The sequence below is a fragment of the Ambystoma mexicanum genome, chromosome 5p, assembly GCF_040938575.1.
Source record: "Ambystoma mexicanum isolate Mex_15411 chromosome 5p, UKY_AmexF1_1, whole genome shotgun sequence".
Classification (NCBI taxonomy): Eukaryota; Metazoa; Chordata; class Amphibia; order Caudata; family Ambystomatidae; genus Ambystoma; species Ambystoma mexicanum.
The window spans coordinates 1,105,815,645-1,105,831,078 of NC_090930.1; positions in this window are offsets into that span (position 1 = coordinate 1,105,815,645).

Below are 15,434 nucleotides of genomic sequence, written 5' to 3' on the forward strand. Positions count from 1 at the left end.
CCCCTCTAGTATTAAAAACCAGATTCTGAAACCTCCTCCCCATGTACACCAGTCTCCTCCATTATTCTACATTTCAGAGAGGAGCATAAGACCCTCCGCTTCAATAATGGCTCCTCCTTAACGCCTATCACATCCCCCACCATTCCCCACCTAACCTGAAACTGGGTGATCTGCTCTACCTTGTTTCCTCCTATGAGGAATTTGACCATCTGCACGGTGAGTGTGCGCTCACCTGGGATTTTTTTACATTTTGTATTCAATGGAATGATGGTAGACCAACCTCAGGAAAATATGTGGGGCCAATCCACAAACATTATGCCATGCTCACACCACGATAACAGCATAGACCTGTGTACTCTGGCGTGGACACAGCATACAGGCACAGTCCGGACTATCATATTTAGTTGCAATGTGACAACCAGGAGTACACCAAGTCATCTCCAGGAAGGAGGCGGGCCAACCTTCCCTCTGAAATTGTTAGCCTAATTAACTAACAACGCCTCGATAAATCTGCCCTGCTCTTTTGTTAGGCCCTGCAGCTGGTGGCAGCAATTAACATACCAATTAGAGGGTACTTCAAACAGGCCCACATGTGGTCTGGCTGCAGAGGTTAACAAAGCAGACTGGAAACCCAAAAACCTTTCATATGTAACTGTGTCAACCTGAAGCCAGCTCCCGCCCTCAGTATCAATGACAGTGAGCTGTCATGTCTGGGACTGTGTGTTTACAGTAGTCCATCCGCTAGGGGGACCCCAGTCATAAGGTACAATAATGTGGTTTTCAAGAGCAAGAGAGTCTGGTCTCGCTGCAGCTTCAAGGGAAACCTGCTGCTTTAATCAGGAACCACTGAGAGATCCATTAACCAGGTAAACTCTTTGATCAAAAACAGACAGGAAGATGGTGGGACTTAGTAACACAGGTTTTCACCCCTCTACCTTTCCTGTTGCAAAGCACTCTGGTTGTGAAATCATGCATATAGAAAATTGTTGGTAGGACCCCAGGATTGGTTCACTAAGGTAGCTAGCCTACACCAATCACTGCGGTCCACTTGGCTTTAAAAGAGGGGTGAGCCCCTCTTTTGGCAGATCATCTGAAGGCTTCACCAGAAGCAGTAAGAAGAACTCAAGCTTGGAGCCTGACTGAAGGTACAGTTTGTCATACTTATTCCACCAGTGAAGGAAGTCCAGGATTTCCAAAGAGGGAAGCAAGATATGCCCCCTAAACATCTCCCATTACACAGAAGGTGATGAAGACCACAGAGTATCCTCCAGCCACCCCAGAACATGTACCCAGCAAGCACACACAATCCCCTGCTAGGCTCTGCAGCAGGCTTCCTGGCTAGGAAGCGCCAGGCGGTCTCTGAACCTACAAACCCCGGCCAAGGCAACTGCCTGAAACCCACTCCTTAGCTTTGGGCTGTCTGCCTTAAAGGATGACACAAGCCCATTGAATATGCTGGGAGATGTGCCTCAGCAAGCATCTAGCGACATCCACCTCAAAGGACATTTTCGAACCAGTCGGGTTCCTCGAGCTGCAACTGACTGCAATGCTCACCGTTGTCAAGCCTCAGTCACTTAAAGACATCCAAGGCATCTCGACCAGTGCTTCAGACCCGCCGACCAGCACTGAGATAATGATTCCTGACCCTGTGCCGCCATGTAGGCCAGCCTGCAGCCATTTGTCCAGCTTTGCTCGCCAAACTGTCTTGCTGCCTGATACCTGCAGCTGACTCCCATCTTGAACTCTGTCACAGACACCTGCAAAGCGCCCAGAAGCCAACTCCACCCTGTCGAGCACCAAGAACACCTACAGCACAAGGTACATTGTGGTTCTGTCCCCTTGGTCCTACTCCTAAGGGCCCCTAGAGACATTTCAAGTCCCTTTGCTTCCTTTGTTCTGAAGCCAAGTTACCTTAAACTGTTGTGGTTATTAACCATACCGACTACCCTCCTGTCAGTATTTATAGTGCATCCCTTTTCCTTCTTTGAAACTGTCTGTCCTCTGCATTGCTTTACAAGGTGGGTTGTACTTCGTAGTGTTGCTAGAACTGTATGTTGTGATATCAATAAAGTCGATATTTTTGTCACAACCTTGACTTGACAGTCCTTTTTGTCATTGGGTAAGAATTGTTTTTTCGCTGTGTTGCAACTACTAACGATCCACAACCTTTTGGAAATAAGCCTGCTGTTCCATCCACATTACCAAAATTTGAAAAGTAGGTTTATAATTTGCTTGTTATTCCAATCTGTTTGCCTCCATTCTGGTGTATTAGAGGTGTGAGACTGATGCATGGTTTAGAAACCGATATTCACCCCATGACCACTGCTACAGCGGAAGTTGATTTGTTACACCTCGCCTGTTTGCTTGTATATCTGTTGCTTCAGAATACCCATAATCCTCCCCACCCCGTTGGTAGCTCCCTGCTCTCTTGTATTGATCCCCTGCAACCTGCTTCCCTCAGCATGTACATCCACTTTTCTTTCCATAAATAAAAGCTCATGTGGCCCTCACCATTTGATGACTCACAAAATGTTCTCCTGGATCCGTAGTCCAACACCCCAGAAAATAACCCCATCCCATTCCCAAAAAACCTAAACATGATTCCCCTCACTGAAAACCATAAGCAGTATGCCTTTAGACAAAAGCGTTTACCTCGGACTTTTCCTCTTATGACACAACACCAGTAAATAAGACACCCGCTGTCAAGCATGGTACGTTGTCCATATCCTCTGCCCCTAACAGAGATCACCTATCTGAGATATTGGCGCTCGTAGGAGAAAGAGAGTCCAGGTTGGGAGAACAGACATGCTCTCTAGTGTCCCCGAAATTCCTGACATGGATGTAGACCCCCAAGGGGTAAACATGGATAATAACATGGAAAATGCTGGGCTTCTGAATGATATAAATCAATTAGAGAATATAAATGGAAAGAAGGTCGCTGAGGAGATACATCACCATATTTCGTCATCTTTGCCGGTGCTGGAGGGGAATTTACAAGAACAGTTTACCGCTGTGAAATGGTCACCGGTTAAGGGTAATATATTGAAGGAATTTAATATGTTCAATCATTTTTCTGATTTCTGCACTTGGGTGGACCACCTGGACAAGTAGGTTGAAAAACATCAGCAGATAAAAACTGATAAATCATATGAAATGGAAACTCCATCTGAGGTACAACAGTGCCAAAGGACATCTCCTGCAAGACTAACCTAGCACCAGATAAAATGGATTGTTCTTCTCAAACAATCACAGAAAAAGTTGATCACTGTTCCTCTGTAGGTTTAATTAATTTAAAGATTGCTCCATTTCTTCCCTCAGTGATATCCAGTACGCATGTTCAGTCATTGACTACTACAGCCTCTATTGATGCTTGCAAACACAAAATAGGTCCTGCTTGGCCACGCCATTGTAGAAATACTAGACCTAATGTAGCTATTACTGGTAGATTGTGAGGGGAACAATAATCAAATGCCAGCAATAAAAGACAAGACCACAATGGACTTTTTTCCGGACCACAGAAATGTTATCATTACCAATATTGAGAAACCACGAGAGAACGAACCTGGAGAGGCCTTATGCAATAAAATACTTGCCTGACTCCAGCAACGAACAGGGCCTGAGGTTGTTAGAGCCTCTGATTTAAAAGTTCTACGCAGGTTTCCAATTGAAAGTTGGTGGGCGAATAAGAATAAGCAGTGTATTTTCATTGAATGACACTAGTAACCTACCACAATATTTACGCATTTGTAAATACATTCCCATGGGTTAAATCTGGGATTAATAACAGATTATTTTAAGGCTCAGTTGTTGGTATAAGAATCCCTAGTGACTTTTTTGGAGAATCTGTCTCTTGTAATTGTTCTTAATGTTTGTCTGTTTTGTCTTTTTATTGTCTTTGTTGCTGTGTGTGCCCTGGTGCCTGCAGGCTCTGGTGCAATATGAATAAATACATAAATAAAAGAAATAAATAAAATACATGTCCCATGCAAGAGAACACTTCAAGGCAACCCACCAGTTTGCCCCACCAGATCAATCCCAATCTCTAGCCTCGACAAATGTTTGGGTTTCCTGATATCTTACTGCCATATAGATCACTTATGTTCAATATCGTGTACAGAGTCTTTAAGTTGCTCCTATGTAGCTATGATTGTTATCTTAGTTGACCATGTATCCTTAATGACAACTGAGGCAAGGTAGTGGACTTCCACCCCCTAGAAATGAAGTTTAGATTTTGCGTTTTTCAGAACCCATATTTGCTGTGACATCTTTTAGGACTCCTCCAGCAAAAATAAATAAGTGAATAGATCAGTTTCTACCAAACACAAAGTCGGTCCATGTTTTTAGATGTCAGAAAATGGATCAATATCATGTACAGTTTCTCTTTGATGTGTTCTTTAGATCTTGACATTAGATGAGCTCTCTGAATGTCATCTAATATAATAATTTTCTCCTATGACTGGAAAAGCACATTGCTGCTTCCCGAAGATAGGGCAGCGATAAAAAAAAAATACAATAATAATGATATTAATTTAAAAACTAGCCTTAAACATGTGTTGTTGTTATTTAAGGGAACTTTAATATTCAAAGTTACAACAATCTTTGAAAATTGGGCTGAAAGGTGACAGACAGTAGAATGTATGAGTCACTATGGAGACTTAATGTTCTCATACAACTGTAAAAGTCCATAAAAACGGGGTACTAACACTTCAACTAATGCCTATTATGTGATATTAGACGAACAATGGTCCTTACTGGGAATGTCTTTTCTGAGAAAATAAAGTGTTTTCCCTGATGAACACACCATGAAGATTTGATTTTGAAATTGATTAAAACAATATCCCATTGACTTAACAATACATTGTTTGAGGAAAATCGAATTGGAATTCATGCTCTTTTAAATGATTCGCAAGATTGAGAAACATAGTTACAAATCTAATTAATACATTTAATGAACAGTGGCATCTCCTCCAGTCCCAACAACTAGATGAGGACTGAGTTTTTTTTAGATTGAGGCCAGGACCATGCCCCACACACACTGGAAAATGATTTACTAAAGAGATCCTGTGCCTCACTTTTACCCCTTTCTAGTGAGATAAATGCTCACAATGGCCCCTAGAGGGTGTGCAATTCCACAGTTCAAACCAAAATACATTTCTGGACCATTGAAAATTGAAAAAATATATATATTTATTTTAATTATACCATATTTCGGTCTATTCTTTAAAAAACATATACAACCTAATAGGGTTGCAATGTACACCTTTTTTAAAACATTTTGTAGAAAAATGTTGTCTAACATACATTACCAACGTAAACCAACACACCAAATGTTGACACAAATCAGAAAAATGAAAAAAGAAGAAAAGCAAGTGATAAATTAAATAATTAACTGGTAACACTAGATTCAACACAAACGACCTCCACCTAAATGTTATCACTAACACAATTCATCAACACATACACAATGGGCAAAAAAGTACATTTACATAAAATCACATTAAGAACCTGCAGACAATTCTGAAAAAAAGCAAACACCGCTACTAGTAAAGCTATATACGTGGAACATTTAGCTGCCTAGTACTTGATCCTTATGTAAGTTCGGATTGCTCAGTAAATTATTAATAAATACAAGCTATCAATGCTCTATTACAGCCGTGTCTTGATCACACGGTATCTTTGTCCCGACATGTTTCTTTCCCTAAATCTGTGAATCTTGTGCAGGGAAATTCTTCAGGGGTATTGCTTCAGAAAGACGAACAGTATAACATTTAACACATTTGTATAATGTCGGTTCCTTATAGAGAAACTTGGTTTGGCCAGGAGTTGCAGCCCTCAAGCGTTTCCTTCTTGTTATAATTGACTATAACCTTATGGAAAAAGGGAGGGGAAAAAAAGGAGAAATGGACACAACATTAAAGTGGGTTGTGTTGGGCTCAGAACATAGTCGAGCATACTTCTCAACCTTAGTTTATAATTAACTCGGTGAGGCTTACCACACTGCAAACTTATACAATAGTAAGAGGTGTAAGGAGCGCTGCTTTTAAGTAGGGTGCTGATTCCCTGAAAGGGAAAAAAAGAGAAAATAACAACAGGTCAGTGTTGCATTTGCACAAGGCGGTCTTTTGCTGTAGAACAAGGTACAAGTAGCACCGGAAACCTGGACCACAGTTATCCGCAGGTTTACCAGGGTGCACCGAAAAACCTTGTCTTACTTCAACTCAGCATCTAGCCAACAATAGGATTTAAGAATACTCGTGGATTAATAATAGAGGACTTGTATAGCCATCGGAATATGAATCTCAATAATTAATACTAAGAGTCAGTGGAATAAACAGGAACCTTAGATCTCAGAAAACAGTAAGTGAAGGTGCGCACATGGGCAGTTAAAGGGCCTAGTGAGAATCCGGAAAGCCAATCTATATACTGGCTCACATACTTTGCTGATATCAAAGAATGATTACTGTAATATCAAAGACCCCAGTAAACGTGTCTGTTTTGATACAACTGATGCAAATAATTAAATGCTTGTTTAGGAAAGCAAGTAGAACACATACCTGGATGGGCGTAGGGAAAAGTCCCGTCTTGATCAAGTCTTCCTGCAAGTCTCTATGGTCATATTCCATGGAGTGTCAGCTGCTGGTTAGATTCTGCTATGTGGATCTAGTATCAAGCTTTTTTAGTGAAGCTGTTGAAAAAAATGAAATAGTGCAAAAATGAAGACTATTTCTAACTAAGGACAGCGTATCTTCATCGACATTTTCTAGTGTATATGGTTATTATTTAATGTGTTAAAAACGCTGTTGTCATAATAGCATCGTACACGATATACCTGTGATTTTAGGTCGGGGCGAGAAGCCTCCTGCAATGAATGACTATAGTCCTTGTGGAGCCACGCTCGCACTGGCTAGGAGCGTTAGTTTCACATAAAATGCGGCCAGCGCGAATGTTTTCAGCTGTTCGTAATAAATACGATACTAACACGTGTGCTAGTAGAAACTGAAACTGCCTGCATTCACCCATAACGAGTGAATGCAAATCTACTCGAGTACGGGTGACAACTCGGGTTTTACTAAAGCTGACTATACACAGAAAAATGTAATGGGCAGTTTCTTACCTTGCAGCTAGTTTTCCATGCTGCTGATTCCAGTCCGCCTGCGTATTTTTCATAACATAGTTTGCTTCGTGGCACCGATCCCTGTATAAGTATGTTGGGTTGGTCTACGAGCATCCTGGGATCATGAAAGATGGCATGTTTTGGGGGGTTCGGAGTGCTTTGTTCTAGTATTGAACTGTATTGAGGGGCTTGTGCAGCATCACCCCTCACACTAATGTGTCACCTTTACCTTTGTGGAGGGGCAGCACGACATCCATGCAGAAAGGTGACAGGGCAATGAGCAAGAAGAACCTTGCCTACATGACTATCTATGAAGGTACTGTGCTGAAGAGGCGGAGGAGTGAGTGAATGCTGTGAGTAATCCATGTATTAATCACAATGCTTTGATAACACACTGAACACAAATCTTTAGCAACACCCTCACACTGACACCAGATCCCATATCTCATTTGGAAACCAAGATTAGCCGTACTTTATAATGTTGAACCTGTGTGGTAATGGCCGTAGCTTGTAGCAGCTCTTCTGTGATTACATTGCTTTCAAATTAGAATAAGAATTTTGTTTGCCCACCTATTGAAATACTGAGTATATTTCAATACGGCTCAAATGCCCACCTCTCTACATCATAAGGACGAACTGGCATGAGCTCAAACGTTTAAGTAACTCACTATCTTTGCACTCTTGTTACATATTTAATCAAATGTATTATTGCATGCATCATAATTAAATGTTTCTTGGACTGACTTTAGAATCATAGATGGGTAGCTATCGACTAGCGGGATATGCTGCACAGATGGGTTATATAAGTGATATCTGATAGACAACGAGAGCAAATGTTGGGACACAACTTGCAGTTAAATACATGTATGTTGTAAATGGCTGCCATAAGTCCATTTCACACCCCCTCAACTGTCCCAATGGACTGACATTTCCGGGAGGAAGCATGAGGGGACAATGCAAGAAATAAATACTGGGTTCCCTCTTCCCTCACCTGCGTATCCCCTGCTGTGATCTCATAGCCGGTGAGTGAGTATTGCATAATCCCCTACCATGATACCGCAGCAGACGGATACAGAATGCAGAAATTGAAGGGTTGATTGCGCTTGATATGGAAGCCATACATAGACATTGGGCCTCATTACGACCCTGGCGGTCTGGGAACTACGGTACCGGTAAGCATGCCGGTACCGCAGTTCCCGGACTGCCATACTACGTGTTGTGGGTGCCTGTCCGGCACCCACGAGCACAGCACATCGGATGCATCGGCAGCACTCTGAATGTGCCGGTGCATCCGACGTCCCCATCCCGATTCAGCTCTATGGGGCCGAATGGGGATGGGGAGGCCCTTGTTGCCAGCACCCGCAAATGGGCAATTACCCGGTCCGTCGAACTCGGCATTACCCGGTTCTTGCCCATTCGCGGGTGCCAGAAAAAATGCAACTCCGGCGGATTTAGCGGCACGGCTACCTCCAGAGTTGTAATGAGGCCCATTGAGTTGATAAGCTGTGGAAGATGTATGTCAAAGAGGCAGGATTTGTTTTCATGTCACCCACATTTCTTTCAAAATCTCCCATATTCAGGATTTTGCATTTGAGAATATATAAGTATTCCATTCTGGAAGTTCATGTTAAAATGTTTTACCGTTGAAGTTTAAATCATGGAATGAGAACCTGCTTAGTGGGCATTGTGTTATGATGAAAATTAAACACTCTCTAGCGAATACGAGTTTAAACCAAAATTGTTTAATTTAGCTTCAAATTGAAAATTAGGAGGGTCTCCATGCCGGCATTCATACCACGTTTGCACTAGCCCTTTTTTCCATAAAGCTTACTTTGACACCTGATACAACAAGACTAGGCTGTTTTTGCCATACCGTGTTGAAACTGTTCATGCCGTGAGATCAAGCAGTGCCAAGCATTATCCAAGCTCAATGCTCATTTGCAAGTGGCAAGCAACTTTGGTTTCTTGAAAGCCAAACAGGATCCTTGGCTTCTTGGCAATAATACCTGGTACTGCTCTATATTAAAAAGATCGTGATGGCTGTTAGGAGCTCTACACTACAGCCATGCTGGTCTACCCGTGGACAGTTCCGACAGCCAGCACCGACCCTGTGACCACTTTTGGTACCCCATCTCTTCAACTCCTGCATTACTGACAGGCGTTGTTTTTGGTTGTGTACTACACCTGCTTCTGCATAGTAGAAATGGAAAGTAGACAGCTGTCATTCATCCTACTTTCGGTGGCCATCTTGATATGTCCTTTCCCTAAACATGCAACCTCCTTATCATTATTCACTGCACTACAGCAGGAGGATGGGCTTTTTTGCATGGTGATATTAGCAATAAAGCCTGTGGCTTTGGTCAAAACTAGCAGATATGGGCCTCATTACAAGCCTAGCGGTCGGGAAATAAGGGTGCCGGTAGCAGCGTACCAGCAGCCTTTCCAGACTGCCAGACTACAAGTATGCCTGCAGGAGCCGTTGCTCCCGGCAGGTCTGACCTGCCGGGGTAACCGGCCCCTGCAGGAATGGTTTTCATGGAAGCACCGGCACCATTAGCAACGGTGCCGGTTCTTCCATGTCCCCATTCCCGTGGAGCCTTACGGGACTCCACAGGAATGGGGATTTACACTTTCCTCCGCCTAAAATCCTGGGGCGCCGGGACTTGTAATGTCCCGGTGGCAGCAGGATATCAGGTGACAGAACAGTGTTACGAGTTTGGTGGCAACCTGCCGGTACCACCGGCCGGTTACCACCAAACTCGTAATGAGGCCCATGGTCGCTGAGTCAAGCTTTCAGACACGTAACTGCTGTTTATGCCCATGACTGCTGGATTTTCTTGTTGAACTTACCTCAAAGAATAGCTATGGGGTTGCGGCAATGCTTGCATGATATTTTGTTTCCAAATATACAAATGTCAATTTTATGTAACTTTATGTTATGTTATGTTGTGTTGATTTACACCGCGCATGGCTACCATTTGCATGGTCTCCAGGTGCTCTATGTGAACCGTAAAATTATAAATCAGAAGTTCTATATGATACATCATGTCACCTTTTTTTGCAAACTTGCTATGCACGATGCACAGATGGCCATCTGCTTCCGTTCGAGTTAAAACGCAGCTATCAAATGGTTAATAGAATTTGGCTGGAGGGCAGGTGGAAGTGGAAAATATGTAAAAATAGCATTCATTAGTGCCACCTGTTTGGATTTCTAATCCTCCTGTTAGGAACTGAAAATTATGTCATGGCGTTAATTAAAATCTCCTCTTGTTGGCTGTGTCAGGAAGTCGGATGAGGGGAAACCATATTTTTACTGCTGCAAAGATTCGATGTAACATCGAGAAATGTCAATGCGGGAGGGCCGGCATTATTCCTCATGTGCACACTGTCCTCTGAATGATGGTCCAGGTCTGCTCGCAGTTTCAAAGGTGTGTCACCAGGTGCACACTTCTCACAACAATTTCATTCTGGAAACATCTAAGAGGGTCATTTTACAAAAGTGTTCACTGCATGCCGTGGTCCACCAACATTGGCATTATTGTGCAGTTGCGTTCCCTGCTTGCAGTTTTAAACATTTAGTGCCCGATTCATGGAATATTTGCCCGGTTCAAAGTCAATTTGCACTGCTGAAAGGTGACTTTGCACTGCCGACACAAACCCTGATTCATGGAACCGTGCAAAGTGTCTGTTTGCCAGGCAAACTCTGGGCAAAGTCAGCACATGGCAGTGGTCGAAGTGTACGAAAAGAAGTAGTGGAACTATGTTCCCTGCTGGCCTGCACCCACTCCCGACAAACCCCATCATCACGTCCCCTCCCACACACCACCAAACACTTGCAGCTGCTGTTTAAGGGAACGTTCAGTGCAGTGCACTGAAAGGGCAAGTTTCAACTTCTTCCTACACTTCTATTTTAAAACGAAACCATTCAGGAACGGTTTCTTTTTAAAATAAAAGTATAGGAGCTATAAAAGGTAATTTAAAAAAGTAGAGGAGCACCGCTCCCGACCGCTCCCGCTCACTTCGACCACTGGCACATGGTAATTTTTGCTGTTCAAAATTACTTTGCCCGTCAAAAATACACTTTGCACAGTTCCATGAATCCGGGTTTGTGTCGGCAAGTGTTTGCAGCGCAAAGTCACTTTTCAGCAGTGCAAATTCACTTTGAACCAGGCAAATATTCCATGAATAGGGTCCATAGTAAACAGTGTTAAATGTAAAAGTAAAAACAGGTGAAATTGCCTTTAGGCTTTCACTGTCTGCTATTTTATAGTAAATGTTGATTGCATCCAGGGGACCGCCAATGCTAGCACTTGTGCTGTCCGGTCCACCCACCTGCATGCAAATGTGACCGGTTCTACGTTGTTTGTTTGAGGCAGAATTATTCACATTTTTTTTGTTACACATTTCCTGGCAAATAAAATGTGAGGGGAGAGCCCCGGAACCCACCCAAAGCCTCCCATCACAATGAAATACCTAAACCTACCTCCCCCATATGTATTTGCGAAGAAATTTGTTACAAAATTGCGTACAAATCTGCCAAGAGTAAATGGGCCTGCCATGAAATGGGTGAGAACGTTTTAAACATTTACAAGGCAGAGCGGAAAAGTGAAGGGTAAAAACAGGCGAATTTGCGTTGAAGCTTCCGTTTTCCTCACTCAGCCTCATTTTCCTTGACACCTTAATTGCCTGTAGGCAACCATAAATGGTTGAACTTAGGCGCTGTTGGGTCCCCCTGCATGCAATTTTAGAGGCTCATGAGGCAGAGAGGACAAGGAAAGAGTATAAACGGGTAAACTTGCATTTACTCTCCCATTTCCTCACCGTCTTTAGACAAAATGAAACGCCGCCGGCAAATTACACTTTGCAGGAGAAGTTTACTAATGCATTCCTATGGAATCCACCTGAGGCGCAACACTGAGGCAATTCCATTGGAATCCATTCATTGTACACATGCATGAAAATCCAACGCAAATGTACAACGGGATGCACTGGCGAGACGGAAAAAGTCAGCAAGGCAGAGATGTCCTGCTATAAATTCATTCTTTATTGAGAAAATGGCCGTAAGTCAGAAGGAACTGACCTCAGATTGAGTGTATCCCTGTTCCTTTGTTTATTCCAAGGCATATTCCCCAATTGGATGATTATCTCTGTGGCTCAGAACTTGTTTCCATTATCGCTTCCTCGAAACCCAGCGATGATGCTTGTGATGCCATGCCAGCTCTTCTGCGAAAGGACAAAACCTCAGAAGCTCTACAGCTCCGGTCTCAGATTTTACATCTTTCCAGGGCCCGGGGAGCTTTTCCAGATCCACTGAAAGAGGACATTACTGCACTTCGTGTAACAGAGGTCTCCCTGGACACCATACTTTTGGTTAATTTCTGGCCCATTACCCGTCTACATAGTCCTATGGAAAAATGGTAGGTTCTCTGTCCATAATAATCTGGGTTTCATGTCCAGCATAATGGCAGCCATCCTAGTCTCGGGAGGATAGCTCAGGGGCAACGTGCTCTCCTTTGAAGCAAGACGACAGGGAGCTTAGAAACCTATGAGTATTAAGTGGGTTATAAATAACCTATCACATCATTTTATCATCTCATGATAAGGGCACCCGTCTGCTGACCTGCTAGCAGCAGTTGACACCGATGGGCATGGGACACTCTTGTCTTTCTATCAGCTTGCGTCATCTTGGAAGGTGATGTTGATTCCTGGATCGGTTTAGATGATGTAACAAACAGATTTCAGTCCATCCAGACAATCTCCTCCAGGCCACCCACCCATGATCTGTGGTGTGTCTGACGGGTGGATCTTGTCACCTACAGTATGTGGGCTTTATATTGATGTGCCGGTGGGGTCGAATGGCCCAGCGCTGTGACAGACTTCACCACCAGTATTCTGAAGACACACTCATTATCTCAATGTGACAACAGAAGAACATGATCATTGCCAAAAGAGTTTCCTTTGGACCTTATAAAAGCTTTGAATACACAGGTGACTGACTGTTTGTTTTCAGCATCGGAAGTGGCCCACAGGGTGCCGTGTGACGCTCTTTGCCTCAGACGGTGCCACAGTGCTAAATCCTTTCCTCTGGTGTTACGCCGAGCGGCTCAGTACAGGCTCAGGCATAGAGCATGGAGCACAGAGCCCAGGGCCGAGCGGGTACAGGATGGACAGAGGACGGAGACAGGGTGGGAAATGGAGAAAGGTGAAGGCTGAGTGTGCCAGTGCACTTGGTCTCCTGACCCTGCGACGGCATTGTGATTGTGCTGTGTTAGCTTGGCACCCCTTTGATAGCCTACGCGCAGTATCATTTTCTGTTTCTTTCCCTCTGCAGGCTTTTTTTGGTGCGTTTTGAGACAGTTTGGGGGGCAGTCACCTGTGGCTGCACTATCCACTGTCCAGGGGGTTTGTGTCACCCTATAATTCTTGAACATTTACATAAAGAAGGTGAAGCAAAGGTATTCCACCGACCTATCCCTGACTTAGCCTTTCTGTGGACTTTGTGTATCAGTCCACGCGTGCCGCGCTAAGCTAGAATGTTGTCAGGTAGCAGTGAGAGCATCTGCCTTCAAGCTAAACCCGTCTGGTAGTTCCACCCCAGAATTGGTGAGTGTACCGCGGTGATGTACTTCCTAAGAAGCAAACAGGGGTCGGGTGAATCAGCTTCTTTGAGTGAACAGTGTGAGCTAGAAAATGTGCCGCTTGTCGACCCTTCCCTTCTGTCAATCTCTAATTCTTTACCTTTGTGAGGCTAGACAAGCAGTTCCCGATTTCACATTGACTTGAACGAATATTAAGAGGAAAGATAGATTTCTTTTTAAAGGCTCGTAGGCATGGACGTCATTTAGGGGTCGCAAGTGGTCACAACTGCGACCCTTGAGGTCTCCCTTGCTACCCTGTGGTCTCCCTTGCTACCCCTTTTACAGAGGCTCATGGACTGGGACCAGCATCATGTGGCTCTTTGTTTATGGAGTTGCTGGTTTTCTGATGGCTACAGCCTGTAAGATAGCTCAGTGGTTTCAGCGCTAGCTGCTGTAATGTGTGTGTGATTTGCAGGTTCGACTCCCAGCAAGGTCAACTCAGCCTTTCATCCTGCTGAGGTTGATAAATGAGTACCAACAGATATTGTATGTATATTTGTTCTATATGAAGCGCTTAAGCGTATGTGCTATATAATAACACATCATTGTCGTTTGACCTTGGACGTCTACTTGCATTCACAGTGATTCAGTAATATGGGCCTATACGCACTGATATTAACAATGCATATGGTGATCCATTCTTGTATGAAATGTATATCACTTTACAGTGATATCGTAACCATATTTTTTTGTAGTATACTCAGAAACAATGCTATGTGATGCCACTTCCTGTTTTGTCATGGGGTGAAAGGTTGTGTTCCATCGCTTCCCGTGATGTCACTTTGGGGTGGGGTCAAATGACATCACTTCCTGTGATGGATAAGTAAATCATCCATCTCAGCACTTAAGCTCATGCTGAACTCGCTCGATCTCATTAATATCAGTGTAAAATCTCATACCATGAAACTGGACTCCATTCAATCTAATTTAACATAAAGTGTTGGATCTATCATAAAGCATCTTTGATCAACTCTTACTAAAGTTCTTATGAAAGAACAGAGGGATTTGATTCCTGACGCTAGCGAGATACTGAAATGATAATTGACACCCCACCATCATGGGAGTTCTTAAATGAATGTATTAGATTAAGCAATCGCCCTTGTACGCAGGAGCCGTCTACATCATTGACACCTTCAGTCATTTCCATTTTCTCTGAAAAACGCAGATTTGCACGCCTTTATGCCCGAAAATCCCTGTTTGAAGTATGGGGATTTTCGGGTAGAAAGGCGCGCAAATCTGCATTTTTGACGCAAATAATTCCATGAATCAGGCAGTTAATCTCCTGCAAATGCCACAATTAGCATTCCAAGAAAATCTGATTTTAAAATCTACGTTCATTATAGACATATTTATTTATTTATTTATTTTATTGGGTATTTATAATGCACCTATACACCAATGTGTTTCAAGGCGCAACAAGACAAGTGTGGAGTGGAGGGGCGTGGGAAGGGTTGGACAGAGCAGAAGGTCCAGTTATGCGAGTGCCAAGGGGAGGCCAGGTGAACAAGGATCAGGGGAATGCTGAGAGTGCAGGGGAAAGAGGGTCCACGTGCTAAGTGCGAGAGACATGGCTGGAAGGGCTCATTGGGGTGCAGGCCCAGCCAGGAAAGTGCAGGGGGAAAGAGCCGAAGGTCAAGTGCATGTTTTAGGGGGTCAGGGGTGACCAAGTGTAGGGGTAGACT